This window comes from Lutra lutra, chromosome 15 (assembly GCF_902655055.1).
Source record: "Lutra lutra chromosome 15, mLutLut1.2, whole genome shotgun sequence".
NCBI lineage: Eukaryota > Metazoa > Chordata > Mammalia > Carnivora > Mustelidae > Lutra > Lutra lutra.
Genome location: NC_062292.1, coordinates 14572692 through 14588553, shown reverse-complemented (window position 1 = coordinate 14588553; position 15862 = coordinate 14572692). Strand labels below are relative to the sequence as shown.

At 45.1% G+C, this 15862-nt stretch overlaps 1 protein-coding gene across 6 annotated transcripts in view; it reads right to left on the bottom strand.

Annotated features, from left to right (window-relative positions):
• Nucleotides 1-15862, bottom strand: part of PROX1 (prospero homeobox 1) — a 50022-nt gene that overhangs the window by 2855 nt on the left and 31305 nt on the right. The gene's annotated exons all lie outside the window — the stretch shown is intronic.

Here is a 15862-nt window from a genome sequence, read left to right as displayed (position 1 = left end):
GAATCACTCCATAAGAGTGATTCATGCAGCTGATAGGAACTAACGAAAAACAACATTTCTGGAGTGTTTTTTATGTGTCAGGCACTCAGTTATGCACAGACTGTGAATCATCCCATTCCGTTCTCCCAGCATCTCTATAAGGTGTCCCTGTCCCCTTTTTACTGTGCAGAAAACTGAGGCTCAGAGAGATCAAGGGAATTTTTCAAAGTCCTTACGTTCTAAGACAAATATCCTCCAAATATTCTTTTTATTTTTTTATTATTTTTATGTTTTAAAAGATTTTATTTATTTATTTTAGAGAGAACGAGAGAGAGAGAGAGAGAGAGAGAGCGCACAGCGCAAGCGGGGGCGCGGGGGGAGGAGCAGATGGAGAAGGACAGATTCCATGCTGAACCAGAGCCTGACATCGGGCTTGATCTCACACTCCTGAGATCACGACCTGAGCGAAATCAAGAGTCAGATGCTCAACCGACTGAGCCACCCAGGCACCCCTTCCAAATATTCTTTTGAGAATCCCTAATTGTTTATCCATTTATTCATTTAATAAGTACGTGTGTTCTCAATTGTTTATTTAATAGTCCAACGTCTTGTCCAGGGAAAGGGGTAGCTGTTGATGTCCTTAGTATTCTCTGTCAGCTACCCAAGGTAAAGCATGGCTTCTGTTCCCTACACCAAGATAAAGGATTTGCGGAGCCGTTCTGTGAACTCTTAATGGCCCATGTACACATGGACACTCAGTAGATTTCTTTTAGTGGGGTACTTCTGCATTAGTAAAGTTTTACTTTTATAGTAAGTGCAGATATATGAGGAAGTAAAGTCACTACAGTTGTACGTGTAGACAGATCTGTCCACACATACGGAAGGGTTCAAAGATTTTCATCCCAGTTCACATATGCCATTTTACCAACTACACGGAGGTATCATCATGTCGAACAGATTTGATCTCTTTCTCCCACTCTTTCTCAATTTGTGCAATGGACCATTTTATAATGACAGTAACTATTAAGGAAAACTAAAATGATCATCAGGCATCCCTGTTTCATACATTTAAAATTGGACAAAGAAGTTCACTCCTTCCAAAGGTAAGTCACTTGTCTTTTGTAAAGAAAATTAAAGGATTTTAATTCCCCAGAAAAAGAAAGGACCCCATGTGGGGCCTATCAGAGTCTAGAAAAAGTGAAAATTTTCAGTAGCTTCTTCCAAAGACATACACCCCAGCCAGTTTCTCCAGACAATGCTCTCCAAAATCATCCCAACAACCCCTTGTCCCTGCCCTGTCCCCCATGGATGTGCTAACCCTTGTACCCCAATGGCCATTCCCTGATGAGAATTCATCTAAATTTTCTACACAATGTTGGTAATTTCTCCCAAAAACTGCTGCAGATAAATGAGTATTTGTGGGATAGGAGGAGCCTAGAGGAGGGATTAGCTCTCTCACTGGCCTCACACCCAAATAAAAAAGTCATTAAGCAGCCTTTTTGCATACTCTCCCCTCTTCCCTCAAAGATAATCCTTCACATTTTATCAGATGGGCATTACTGAGAGAGGGGATCTGGCTGGAGAACAGTGAGGCAGGTACAACTACCCACCCTGACTACTTGGTTTGGGAGCTGTTAGCCAAATGCTAAAGAAACATAATCATAGGCATTTATCAAAATAAGCATTTCAAGAAGTGTGGTTTTCCCTGCCATTGGCAACAGAGGCATGACAAAGATCTATGTTCCTTGAACAACTGGGGACGCAGCAGGGCATGGCAGTGAGCAGTGTGGGACACAGGGTACGGTTGCTCCTCCAGAGGAAGTCAGGGAAGACCGGAAGCTCCTCCACACCAAGGGCCCACGGGAGGTCTGGCGTACCCGGGGCCAAGGGAGCAGAGGTATTGTTTGAGACCATCAGAGGAGAGGAGATGCATCTAGAACAGCATCAGTGCTAGAGGAGGGAGAGAAGTTTCTAGGGGGTGCCTGAGGCAAATCAAAGTAACTTGGTGGGCGGGGGGGGGGGTGTGCTTCTCCCACCCTATTATTATTTGCCATGCTTGTTAATGACTTTTAGTGGGTTTTCTCTTGTTTTGAACATTCATTTCTTTTGGTGGTAATCTTGGGCTATCCTTCACCATCTTTTGTATTTGTGTCTTGTGTGGTTTAATTTTTCGCCTGCTTCTATCTAGTTGTAATGAATTTGCCCTGACGTGTCTTTAGATAAGGAGCCACGGTTTCTATTGTGGGTCTCCGCCACAATGCTTAACAAAGTTCTTTTGCATGGTCTTTCATAACGAGAGCCTGCCTTCTGCTTTACTCCACACTGCTCTGGAGTCACACGTAACTTCTTCCTCGATACTTAAACAAGAAAAAAAATTTTTTTTCAATAATGCTAAAAGCTAGCATTTAAAGAGTTGGAATAGACCTCAAAAGTCATTTTGTAGATGAAGAAACTATGAGACTCTACAAGATGAATAAATTATGAGAACAAGAGACTCATATGAAATAACATGTCCAGGTGTCTTATCATTAAACCATGCTGGCTCTCTTTTAATGCATTTTCAGTGATTTCTATTTATATGGGGCATCAAAACCTCGACAAGCTGTGGATCTGTGGCTGAGAAAAACCACAGAAGAGCTAGGAACTTCAAAATAAATGTGAATGGTACAAAGGATTCCCAGGAGGAGACTTAGGATATTGGTTTATGTTTGAGAAGGGATGAATTCTTTTTGAACAAATGAAATGGTTTGCTAATTTAGGGCTTACTTTGAGGCAATACTCGTACAACAGATTGGGCTGGTTTAAAGCAATTGATAATGAGATCCTCTAATGCTAGAGCAATTAATCTTTTCTGGTGGCTCCAGAGAGGTAAACTGATGGGTAGCAACTGATCTTTTGAGAGAGTGCCAAGGAGTTCCATCCACAGGTAGAAATATCACCCATGAGAAAAGAGACCCTTACCCCTTTCTGCTTTAAAACTTTCCCCAACTCCATTTAACAGACTAAAAGGGGGCCCTTTCTGATTTGGGGGGGGCTGCCTTAGAATTTGGGCTTACGAGAATGATGTTGCCCATATTCTTCTGTACTTCTTCACACCTAATGGATTTCCAATCACTAATAAACATCTGCAGAAAATCCCTTAGTGACAAGTAATCCCTTATCTAGGTTTCTTTTAATAGAACCTAACAATCTGCAGAATGAACCCCAGAGTGTCTCCTCAGCATCAGGTGGCAACAGTCAATCAAGTCCCTGGAATGCAAGACAATGCAGGCTGCTGGGAGGGGGGAGGGAAGGCCGTGCCTTTGGACATGCCACAGGGAAAAAACAAAAGGCTTCCAAAGTCTCTGGCTGGAACTCTGAAGCTATTGTGGGAGCTGCTGTGCTGAGTGTTCTTCAGGAGAGGAGAATGGAAACTTTGCTTGATAAAAAGGCATCCCAATATAGGAACCTCACCCCAAATGGTCTTGCCTCTCCTTGCCTTGATATTTGGAGGAGAAGAGAATTACGACGAGGTACTTGAATGCACTCATAAATCTGAAGGGGGCTGGCTATCAGCGTCTACCAATCTCATCACGATCATTTGTATTTGAGTCTCCTCAGAGCAAACAAGGGCCTTACGGGCTCTGATGAAATGGGGAAATCGGGAGGACGTTTTCAGATCTGCTCCGGCTGTGGCTGGGTTGGGCGCGTGCGCACGCACACATGGATCCATGTGCGCACACGCACAGTGTGTTGGGTGGGAGGTTGTTCTGCTGTTCTTTTTCTCCCCCCCACCCGCCCCAGAATGAGTGGCAAAGACACATTTTCCCCCTGTCTTCCTCCTCCTCTTCCCAGTTGCTTTACCTTCAAGGATGATTTGTTTTATTAAACTGACTGTCCCTAGCCTCTGCAGTACATAATAAAAGCCTGACATAGCAGGCTGCCTGCCTTCTGTGTCCTGCAGACACTCATCATAAGTGTCAGGACATACCAAGGTTAGTGGTCACTGGAAGTGTGCTCGCTGGCCCAAACCTTGCCAAACGCTCTTGGCAGCTGAATGAATGTCACAGAGAATAGAAGGGGAATTACAAAGGTTAAAAAGAAGACAGCCTCCCCTATTTTCTGGAGACAGAGAAGCTGATTTTTCACACCTCTGAAAGATCCCCAAGCTCATCACTTAGCCTTTTGCGGGATTCCTCAACCTGGCCCTTTGCACAGCTTCCATGGAGACCTCTCCATCCTCCATCCCCTTGAAAAATTGGTCCACTGCCCCCATTTTATCAGTGAAATGATCTTTGCTGAAATGGAGGGAAAACAAACCAGGCATGGAGCTCTCTCCCCAGTCCCTCCCCAACATCCAAAGGCTCTAATGGTTTATCAAGGTTATCAATAGATTACGATCTTATCAAGGGAGATCATCTATTCAGTTTATCTTTTAAACTATTTTTTTTTCAAACTCACGTTGAAGGGAAAATGTAAAAAGGAACATATGTATGGGCAGGAGTATTTAACGGATGGAAAAGTAACGTTGTGGCTAGTATTTTGGTGAATTAGTTTGTGTGTGGGTTTTCTTCTTCCTCCTCCACTTTTTTTTTTTTTTAATACTATAAAAGGGCAATAAAATGCTGACTGTAAGAAGACAATGTCAAGGAGAAAAGGGTACTGGTATTTTGGATACTCTTCACTGCTCGCCTTGGAGAGAGAGTTATTCTTGTCACAAACCCTTTTGTCTGCATCTGCTGACTGCTTGCCTGTAGCCAGCAGCATACTTTAACTGTTTTGTCACCTCCTAACATCACATGCATCAGCTGTTGGGCTTTTGTTACGGGTATTGTAGAACTAATCCACTGTGGCTGTTCTACTGTGCAGTAAATAAAACAGAAACGGGCTTCTCAGACAATTCTGCATGAATATTTCAGATGGCTTTACAACTCCAATTCACAAAATCAAATAAATAAATAACTCCCCCAGCCTCCCCCAGCCTCTACCCACACAGAAACAAAACCCCTCCAACTAGACCCAGATGCCTCCAAGTCAACTGCATTGGAGACAGACTTGAGCCTTCAAGCAATTGTTTCGGTGAAGTTGAAAGAATAATGCTCTCTAAACTTGAACGCCGCGGTATTCATATTTATTATTAGCGTTAGACACATCTAATTCCAAAAACTGGGTAAGCAGCTTTGAAAATCTGGAGAGCTACTTTTCTCCTTGGGCTTTCACACACACGCACGCGCACACACACACACTCTCTCTCTCTCTCTCTCTCTCTCTCTCTCTAATGCCATCAGAAATATAGTTAGAGTTGCCTTGTCAAAACTGTTTTCATTGTCTCCATCTGCATCTCCTTCCCTCCCACTCATCTGAGCGGGGTCAAAGGAAGATGCTTGTGCATCTTGTTCATCCCAAGAGTCTTTCCAAAATGTTGAACCTGTGTAAGAGCCTAAAAGGAAAAGTCGAACTTGGGGCTTTCAAACCTGAATTTACATCATGAGTTCTCTTAGAGTTGAACAATGCACTAATCACATTTCGCGAGGCATTTTCTAGATGACTTCTAAGTGTCTTTGGAGAAGCTAAAAACAGAAAGGGCCTCTGTACGTGCACACGTGCACACACGCGCACACACGCGCACAAAGGTCCTAGGGAAGGAGACAAAGTTAAAGTACTTTCCCGAGCATTCGCTCACCCTGGTGCGCACATGATTCCTCTAAACAAACTCTCCCATCCCTGCTGTTTGTTAAGTAAATATTGATCAAGGAGAGACGGAGCTCCTGACGGCAGTGGCACAAGCTGGGGACTTACACTGCAGACAGAGTGGACTTAAATGGATAAACTCAGATGCTTTAGTAACTCCTCCAAGATTATCAGATGAAAAGGCAAAAAAAAAAAACAGAGACGACATTGCTGCTCCTCTCCACTGTCTCATTCTCCCGGAATTTTCCTGTCAGGGGCAGAGGAGAAACCTGGAGCTATCAAATACGATCACAAGATGCCGTGGCGCGGGGTCTCCCTTGCGGCCGGGGCTCGCATTTACCCTGAGCGCTCGCCCGGGGCCGCAGCGGCCCAGAAGGCAGCCATGACGCCGGACGCCGCGCGCAGTGCATTGTGGGATCGCGTCCTGATGCCCCGACGTGGCAGGGAAGGCCCAAGGGGGAGAGCAAACATGGGTGCGCTTCGGGAAGCGCAAAATACCCCCCGAATGTAAGGTGATGCTTGGAACCTTTAAAGAAGGGTCCAATTCCTGGGAAGTGTCTCCGTGTGATGAGTCAATGTGTACAAGGCAGTATTTTGAGAGATGCTTTGAGTATGTTTGCTTGAGCGATCTTATGGCCCGAGTCAACAAGTTGAGAAAGTTGCTTCGTATTTCCCAAGTTTTATTTCAGTCACTTCATGATGGTGATCTGAACCCCTGTCATAGAGCTGAAGGGCCAGTTCTAAAATGGTCCCCTGAGATTCGCTGAGTGCCATGGTCAAAGAAAGAGGTAGAGTTCCCACCAAACGGCTACATGGTGTTTAAATTTTACTGGGATCTCACACATGTGTTTGGAAGCCTGGCGTTATCCGGGGTGTCCTGGCTGCGAAGCCACTTGCCGAGGCCGGCCGGATGATACCAAGAAAGGCAGAGGAGGATTCTGCGGCAGCAACCGGGCTTCGGACTAAGGTCTCTTTCACTCTGATGTTCCAAGTGGCCTTCAGCCTTCGGGGACCACACGGGACTGGGTCAGCATAATGCCTATGCAGTTTTAGGCCTAAGAGCGGGCTCACTTCCCTAGTAACGTGTTTTGCTACTTAAATATGTGAAGAGTAAATGCTTATAGGAAGTGGCTATAGTTCAAGGCTGCCCTTAAAAAAAACAAAAACAAAAAACACACAATAAAACAAAAACGCAAAAACAAACACGTTTTCTCTAAGCAAAGGAACACATGGCAATAACAGTCTGTATCATATTTTTTTTTTTTTACAAACCTTCAAAAGAACAATGTTCTGTTGAGCAAAATTCAGTAGCATTCTGTAAACATTAATTTAAGGAAATCAATAGACTCAGTGAGCTAAAGCCATATTGCAAGATAAACTGGCCAGAGTGCCACTTTGTCAAATAGATTTTCGTTTTCTCGGCTAGATAAAGACAGTTTCAAAACGGGACAAACGTGTTGCAACCAAGGTTTGAAAAGTATGTGGCCTTCAAACAGTCTGCTTGTTCCTACTGCAAAGCTGGATAAACATACTTTAAAAATGATAAGATGGCTTAGAATTGATTTGGCTTTCAGATTCTGCATAGAGTAGATTTCTTGGTTGTCTCACAGGAAAAGAATAAAACAAAATCCTATGCATTCAGAAAAAAAAATGTACTTGGGAGAAGGGGTTAAATTGTCTTGAGAAAGGGAGCTGGGGGGGGGGGGCAGTGTCAGTTGGTGCTTGACTTTAAAAAAGAAAGGAAGAAAGAAATCTTTATTCATGCTGACCTGATGGGCAACAGGCCTTCTTGCCAAAATCCAAAAGCCAAACTCTCTAGTGGGTTTGGGATCAGAGGTTTCAGCTGGTGGAAGCTGTTCCCGTTCTGTGCACACCACGCAATGTCATGTTAATGTGCCGGGGCGGGGATGGGGGACCGAGCGGAGAGGCAGACCCACACAACGGTCCCCAGGTTGCTCCCAGCCAGACTGAAAGAGCTGCAGGGATATTAGAAAAAGTGGCAAAAGGAAAGCGCGTATCTCCGTCTGCCGCTGCGGCGGGGACATACATTGAGCTTGTGGCAGGAAGACTTCCAAGGGAACAGGCATGGCATCCTCCGGTGCCGTACCAGTCCGTGGAGATGCTGGTAGAGGAGCCACCAGAGAGACATGGTGGAAATGGCCCCACTTGAGGAAGTGTAATAAACAGAATGAAGAGTCACATGGGAAGGGAGCGAGGGAGGCTAAGATCTACCTTGAATGGACAGCAGAGTTCCATGAAAAAGCATCAGGGACGTGAACTTGGGTCTGCAGTGTGGGCAGGGAGGGGCTGGGGACACCACAGGCAATCACCCCTCGTGTGGGCTTCTCTGACAGCAGCGTGGAGGAAGGGCGGAGATGTGCCCTGAGTGCTCCCTTTGTTTCCTTACCTAAATTGAATTTTCCTCATTTCAAAGTGGCTATTTAGAAAATACAGAATGCACAATAAAATTTCTACACCTCCAAGATGTTGATGAGGTATGTGTTGATTTAAAAAAAATCACGTGATGATCAAGAGCTGTGCTTGGAGGGAGATTTTTTTTTTCTTTTTTTCTTTTTTAAAGATTTTATTTATTTATTTGACAGAGAGAGATCACAAGTAGATGGAGAGGCAGGCAGAGAGAGAGAGAGAGGGAAGCAGGCTCCCTGCCGAGCAGAGAGCCCGATGCGGGCCTCGATCCCAGGACCCTGAGATCATGACCTGAGCCGAAGGCAGCGGCTTAACCCACTGAGCCACCCAGGCGCCCTGGATGGAGAGTTTTGACGAATTGTGACTTTTGAGAATAAAAAAAAGAATGTCTTAACAGCTACTCTGCTTGCTAATAGTGCGTGTATGCTTTTTAAATGGCATAAACCTTCCATTGGAAACTTGATAGAGATAGCAAGAGAAATAAAACCGTCTCTCTTCTAGCCCCAGAAAAGGAAGTACTTAACTAGTTTGCTGGGAACAGAATGGCAAATGCCATTATAATACACTCTATGACCCTGTCGAAATTATTTTGTGGCACTGAAATTTGGTTCACCAAATATGACAAAAAGGGCTAGTTTATGTGCTCATGCTTGGAAGTCTTTGTGGCATACATGTCAGGAAACACAATGATCATCATGTTGTTCGTGGTGACAGAGTAAATGTTCCTTCCCTCCTGAACTCTGCACATGTTTCAAAGAGTGACTCCAACTTTAAATAGACAAAACAAATGAACAAATAAAATTCAACAAAAAAAAAAAAACCAGAGAAAAAGTAATAAAAATGGAAATCTAATACTTTCCTAATCTCTTTAGCCCCAGGATTCGTTGAAGATACTCTTAGATCTTAGACATAACTGGAAGCTCCTGCCGGAATTACACTTCTGGTAGGCTATTCAGGTAAGACCTGGACCAAGACTATTTCACCCAAGAATCATGGAGTTTTGAAACCTCAGGACTCGGAGAGAGTCCGTGTTCTCCAAGACAGTGAAACAATCCCAAACCAGGGGTTGGCAAACTTTTTCTGTAAAGGGCTAGATAGTAAATACCTAGACCTCGTGGGCCACATTCTCTTTCTGTTGCATATTCTTCTTCTTGTTTACAACTTTTTTAAAAATATAAAAACCATTCTGAGCTCAGAGTCATAAAAAACAGGCTGAGGGCCGGATCTGGCCCATATATCATAGTTTGCCAATCTCTGCTCTTAGCTAAACTTGAGGGCTAACGACGGTCCCGAATGCACTTTCATTCTTCACTAATCCCATGTGCCTCACCAGGTCAGCACACTACTTGTTCCTGTACGGTGGCTGGGACTGATTCACCCAAAGTCAACCTACAATGTCATGCCATTCCTCAGATGCACGGAAGGCTGCCCATGTCTATGGGAACAGAATGAAACCACACCCAGCGATCATCAAGGCCCAGGAAGACTTCAGTCCTTCTCTGCCGTGATGAGGAGCATTTTATTAGAAATGTTCCTGCCGGGAAACATTCAAATGTACGAGATGGAGGAGTCCGGACCTCCTTCACAACACACCAAATGAATCAGCTCCATACTTAGATGGAAAAACAAGCATCGTACCTTCATGTAGCAGTGTTCACTCCCTTCCCCTCAAGGTAGCCCCACGAATTATGTGCCATTGGTAACTGAGTTCAAGACAGGCTGATAGTGCTTAAAGTTTAACTTTTGCTACAATTACTGGGTGAGGTGGTAGAATAAATAGGGCCAAGCTTGGTGCCATTCTTGGATGGGAGATTATCCAAAAACAACAAGACATAAACTCTCCAATATTGCACGAAAGGAAGCTGGGGCACAGATAATCCACAGTTACTCCTGTTTCGTTCAAGAATGCATTACGTGATTGTTTTCTGCCGCGGGTTTATCTTCGTAATTGAGCTTTGCCTAGACTAACATGGAAGCTAGTCTGCATGTCCCGTATTCATGCTAACAGAGCTGAGGAGCCCAGGGAGAAACTGTTAGGAAGTGAGGTTCAGGCAGGACAATGAGAAGAGCATCACCCGTGGCAAGCACCAGAGGAGGCACCATGAGGTACGGATGATGATCAAAAGAGTGTTTCTGAGATCCCCAGATCCTAGGAAAGACCGCCACTCCGGTGACAACAGAGTATGCATCCCAAATAATATTGGGGCTGCTCTGAGAAAGGACTGGGATTAAAGGCCTCCATCAGATCTTTTGGTTTTGACGAAAGGATTTTTGTTCTCAGAGAAATTCTGTTTTGTGTTTCTAGAATATTCTGTTGGTCTTTCCTCCACAATTACCCTTTGCAAAAGGAAGGATGAGCTGTATTTCAAAGCAACCTAAGAGCTTGGAATGGCACTGAAATTCCTTTTTCAAGAAAGGGAAATAGTTTGGGAAAGGGGAGGAACTGATTCTTGAACGGCTCCTGGCCTCTTTGGGAGCCTTCCAGACCCATGCCAACACCTAATGGGACTTGAGGTAATGTTTGTGATGGGGAGTCTTAGGACGCTGTCAGGGATTGGCTCTTGCATTGGTCCTACAGAAAGGCAATTACAGGAATTGATATACAGATTTTCTTGCATACCGTCAGGCCACTGAAAATGAGAAACCTTTGAAAATTGTCTCTATATTAAAGGAAACACGGTGGCCTTGAAACCAGAGCCTTTCATCTTTCTCTACCCACTTCTGCTTCTGGTTGTTCTTCTGCCTTTGCACCACTCTAACCCCCACAATTGTTCTCAGCAACATACTACCTTTTACTAAAAGTCACCTTTAGAACCAGATTTTACTTTAAAATGCTATGGAGCCCCTCCCCCCCCAAAAAAACCCCAGAAATTGGGGACTAGGACCCTAAAAAGATGAAAAATACATATCCAAAAGACTTGTGTGAGGATTTGATACCTACTGACCACAAATGCATGAACACATACCAAATCCCACTGGGAAAGACTTTCACAATCAAGATTACCACCATATTGGGAGTCCTTAAAAGAAAAGGTGGTGTGCTTTTACAAAAATTGCCAACCCAGCCCAGTAGTGAAGGTAGTTATCCGAAACAACCCTTTCTGTCCCGAACGAGGGCAGATGTTGTATCTTAGACAGAGGTTCACGCACAGCGCAAATTCTGGTGGTTGGGGGGAGGTGTGCCATAGTGCGATACGTGTGGGAACAGGTATACACGCCCTCTCTCAGTTCGTTCAGTTCTGCTCCATCTCCTAGAAAACCCACTTGCGTGAGGGCTTCGGCACAAATGTCCTCACTGTTCAGCTGCCCCAGCCAACACAACACATAAAGTGAGCAGAGTATAATGATCGTGCCAATTCAGTCAATAGATGTTTATGAATGTAAAAAATTAGTCTTTCTAATCCCAGCATGGGAGTTGCCACGTCTCCAAGGGCACTGTTGAGATTCAGATCTGCAAAGAGAGCCTTGGGAGAACACGAAAATGGGCACCCTAGAGACTTTCACTGAGATAATTAAGCCACAGCAGAACCACAAGGGTCGAAGTGGCCCTACATGGACACCATCTGGATTCCTAGGTGCTCCACAGTCACTGCTGAAAGCTTTGCCTCATGCCCAGGATTTATTTCAAGAATGTGGAAGGTCTTCTAGAATCACCGAATTTCAGAGATAGAACAAAGCTCCGTGTTTCGTCTTATTACTTGACAGATGAGCAAAGTAGAGCTCAACGAGGCAGGTGTTGTCAGAGGCAAACACCCCCCCCCCCCAATCCGGTGCTCCCTCTGCCAGACCCCCTCCCCTCACTGCTACCCTTCTCATCTGGAACCCATGACTCCGGAATCCTGGACCCGTTCCAGCCTGGTGTCACCTTTACAGCCACACCTGGGGCAGGAGGACTCCCTTTCTCTTTTTAAAACCAGTTTTGCGTTGACTCTTTGTCCCAATTCTGATGAGAACTCCCTGTTTGCTCATTTGTTTGTTTGCCAATTTAGGGTCAGCAGGAAATGGTGCAAGAGTTGAGCTACTGATAACAGCAACAAGGTAAGTTTTACTTGGCTGCATGATTTAATAAAAGCAGATGCTTATACAGCACCTACTTTGTGCTAAGGTCATCACGTCTAGTCATGTCATTCTCAAGACAACTCTGTGAGGTAGTTGCTATTATTTTCCTCATTTAATAGATGAGGAAACTGAGGCACAGGGAGGGTAACATACTTGTCAGGGTTTCAAGGGCTGGGATCTGACCCCAGGAGCCAGTTCCAGAATCCATGTTTCTAGGTTCTGCACTATTATTAGTTCACGACCACTGACATTGCAAAGACTCCCCCAAAGGATTTCCTTCTTAAGATCTCAAGGTGATGCTTTCATATAAAACAACACTGACTTATAAGTAAACATTTTGTTTCCTGCCTGAGAATAGTTCAGAGGCCAGAGCTTTCTTGCCCTAGTTTTATCATTTTAAAGACTCAAGCCCAAGACGAAGGTCATGTCTTCATGATATCAAATACCCTGATACTTCATCTACAAGAACACTGAAAACATCCTGACAACATAGCATGGTGGATCTGCCCCTTGTTTTTTTTGTTTGTTTGTTTTTGTTTTTTTAAATTTTTTTTTTATTTCTCTGGGTATGACCTGGAGACACATTCAGATTTGCCAGAATAAGAATACTTGCCAAGTCTTATCAGTTGTTCTCATGGGACCATCTTAACCAAAAAGCCGCTACTGAGATGTTACTCAAGAAATCCAACTTCTGAGGATAAACTTTTGGGACAAACAAAACAAATCACAGTGGGTGTGTGTGAGAGAGGTACAACCACCAAACCACAGTGTGGCCTGCCCATAGCTCAAATTAGGTCCTGTGGTCTGCTAAGTGTAACCGTCCCTCGAGAAGACACAGTCACACCAGAAACGCATTACAGAAGGGCAGCAAAAATGATCCAGGGCAGCCCACTTACTGTATGGGATTAGATTTTTAAAAAGGACTAGAGCCCCTTAATCTGGAGAGATGAAGATTAAGAGGGAGGAATGATCAAAGTCTATAAAATCAGAAAGGAAATGGAGAATATGGCCATAGTCCTGTTCACAAATCCCAGGATATTATAACAAGGGAGATCCCTTTGGAGTTCCAGGGAAATCACTTTAAGAGCCATAAAAAGAAGATGCAATTTTCACAGCAGGTAATAAATTTAGAGAATTATTATCTTGAGGAGTGGTATACTCTGAGAATGCAGTTAGGTTTGAAAAAAAAAGGTTTAAATAAACCCATGGGTGATAAAACCATAATGAGCTAATAATGGAAGCTTGGGAATGTTCTAGGGACATCGTGAGTCTCTTGAAAATGATTCCAACAGTGACAGGTACCAGCCTCTCCTGACAGGCTTTCTGCCCAGGGGGCTGGGTAGCCAACAGATCTGACCACCTCTCCCTTCACTCTCCCAGTCAGATCATTCCTAATATTCAAAAAGGGGCTCTGACTGGAATGTGTTCGGATCTGGTACGATACAACAACTCATTCCTCACAGAGAGTTTTCTTTATTCGTTGCTATTGTCTCTGTCCTAGGGCCTGACCATGATTCCCATAAAAATATGAACTTAATCCTTAAAACAAAAAATCTCTGTCTTACTCAGTGATAGAGACATTTCAAATATCTTATGTTGCGGTAGTTAGGAGATAAAAAAAAAAAAACAACTGGTTAAACTCTCTACTGGGGAAGTTACTGATAGTATGGTAACACAGACCAATTACTTCAAATTTAAGGGGAAATTAAACATCCTAATTATGGAGCACCCATCACAGCCCAAGATACTAAACTCGGGAATGTACTGCAGTTAATGGAGAAACCAGCACACCTTCACAAAAGCTGTGGTTCTGTGAAATACACAGGATAAGACTTAAGGGAAATGTTTTAGCTCTTTTCCAGAAGATCCAAGTGCTAATCACTTTAAATATCTAATAATAGGTCACTGTTGGGGCTGGGGAGGTTAGGGCCGCAGAAGGAGGCAGGGGACTTTGGTAGGGGGTAGAGTGGAGATGAAGATTCCATTCAGAGAAAAAGAACCTTCAGACGACCATAACATGCACAGCGGAGCATGAAGAATCTTTCCTGCACTCGCATTTGAGACTGCTCTCTGAAACTTGGTAAAATGTGGCAATGCGTAGAAAGCAAATAAAGGAACCAAGGAGAGGAAAGGAGTGGCATGCAGAAGAAAGGCATCCGTCCAACAAGCGGTATCTAATAACTCCCCATCCCAGCCCGATCTACCATCAGACCCCGGGAGCTGTCCCTTGGTATCTGGGCAAACTGTAAGTTTGAAAATGTCAGCCTTCATGTTGGGGAGCTATGCAAAGTCACCATCCATCTGGGGAACGGAGAAGTAGGAAGGTGGCAAGGGGGTGGGGCTGGGTCAAGGGGTAGAGTCACCCTGCTTCTCATTGTGGACCTCAGAGTGATTTGGGCAAGAAAACTGGGACATCTGGAGTTCAGAAGTCGAGGAAAATGGGGAAGAACCGGGAAGATGAATACATGATCATCAGCGACACAAAAGAACGGAGCAGAGAGAAGCCTGGGCTTGGGCACTCGCGTCTGGCAAGGAGGCCGGCAGCCGGGCTAATGAAGCATTTGTGGTGTGGGATGTTTGCCAGCGCAACAAAGAAGATGTGCTTGGGCTCTGCAGATGTGCCAGGGCCCCCAGAGCAAAATAATGACATAATCACCATCAGTGTCACAGACCAGACTGTACACAAGGTGACAGGGGAGGGGGGGGCCTGTAATACACACACAGGGAGGACTCGCCACGGCCCATGGCGGCGGCTGCCCCAAGGCCTGGGAGGCAGGCAGAGTCACCTAGCCTAGCTGTCTCTAGCTGGATCTTCGATCCCGAGGTAAGGCTTGTCCCCACCACCGGTGGGTGCTTCTCCTCCGACCCAAGCTGCTCCCAAGGAGGCAGCAGCAATCAGAAAAGCTTATGAGAGAGCTTCAGACTGGCAGGAAAAAAGGCAGAAGGAAGAGAAGCAAGAGGGAAGTGGAAGGAGAGAATTTTGAGACACCCTCCCTCGGTCTTCTCCCAAGTTCTGGGCTCAAACTTTTCTTGAACCTGGCCCCGGCCCTCCCACCTCAGATATCAATACGATCACGGACGTCCGTGTTTCAGGCCGTAAAGAGAAGGCAAGAAAACTCTGGGGGCACCTGGGTAGGGAGGACACGAAAGGGCCGCGCGTGGCCCCCCTGGGTGCGAGGGCCTGGGCGGGGGCAGGCGGGCGGGCAGAGGCGGCCCCCGCCCATCCGAAACCAGGTCCCGCAGAGGGCTCAGCACCTGCCCGCGGCTCCCGCTCGCTCAGGTGGGTGTGTTAGTACAGCTGTCTGGCTTTTAAGTGACTTTTGTCAGTTTGAAAGTGAAAGTCTGTTTGAGGAGCTGCGAGAACAATAGCCCAGAGCCCGGAAGAAGAGCTTGCAGCACAAAGGACCGAGACTACCCTCGTGTCCCTTTTCATTGCTTCTGATGAAAGATTTATAAGAATAACTTTAATTTTTTATGACCCCCTTTTTGGTTATGACTATATTAGTTGTGTCAACTTCCATACACAGGTTCTCTTTAAATACCAAAAGGTCTGTGGGGAAAGTTGTTCAAGGAGGCTACGGGGACAGAATCACTTCTGGACATCAAGTGATGGGTCCCTTCCTCCAGGAAGAGCTGCGCTGAGAGACCCAGAGATTTCCTTGAGAGATGGTTCCCTTCAGCCTCGACGTCCCTGTGCCCCCGACAGCGAACAGATCTTAAACCTTTC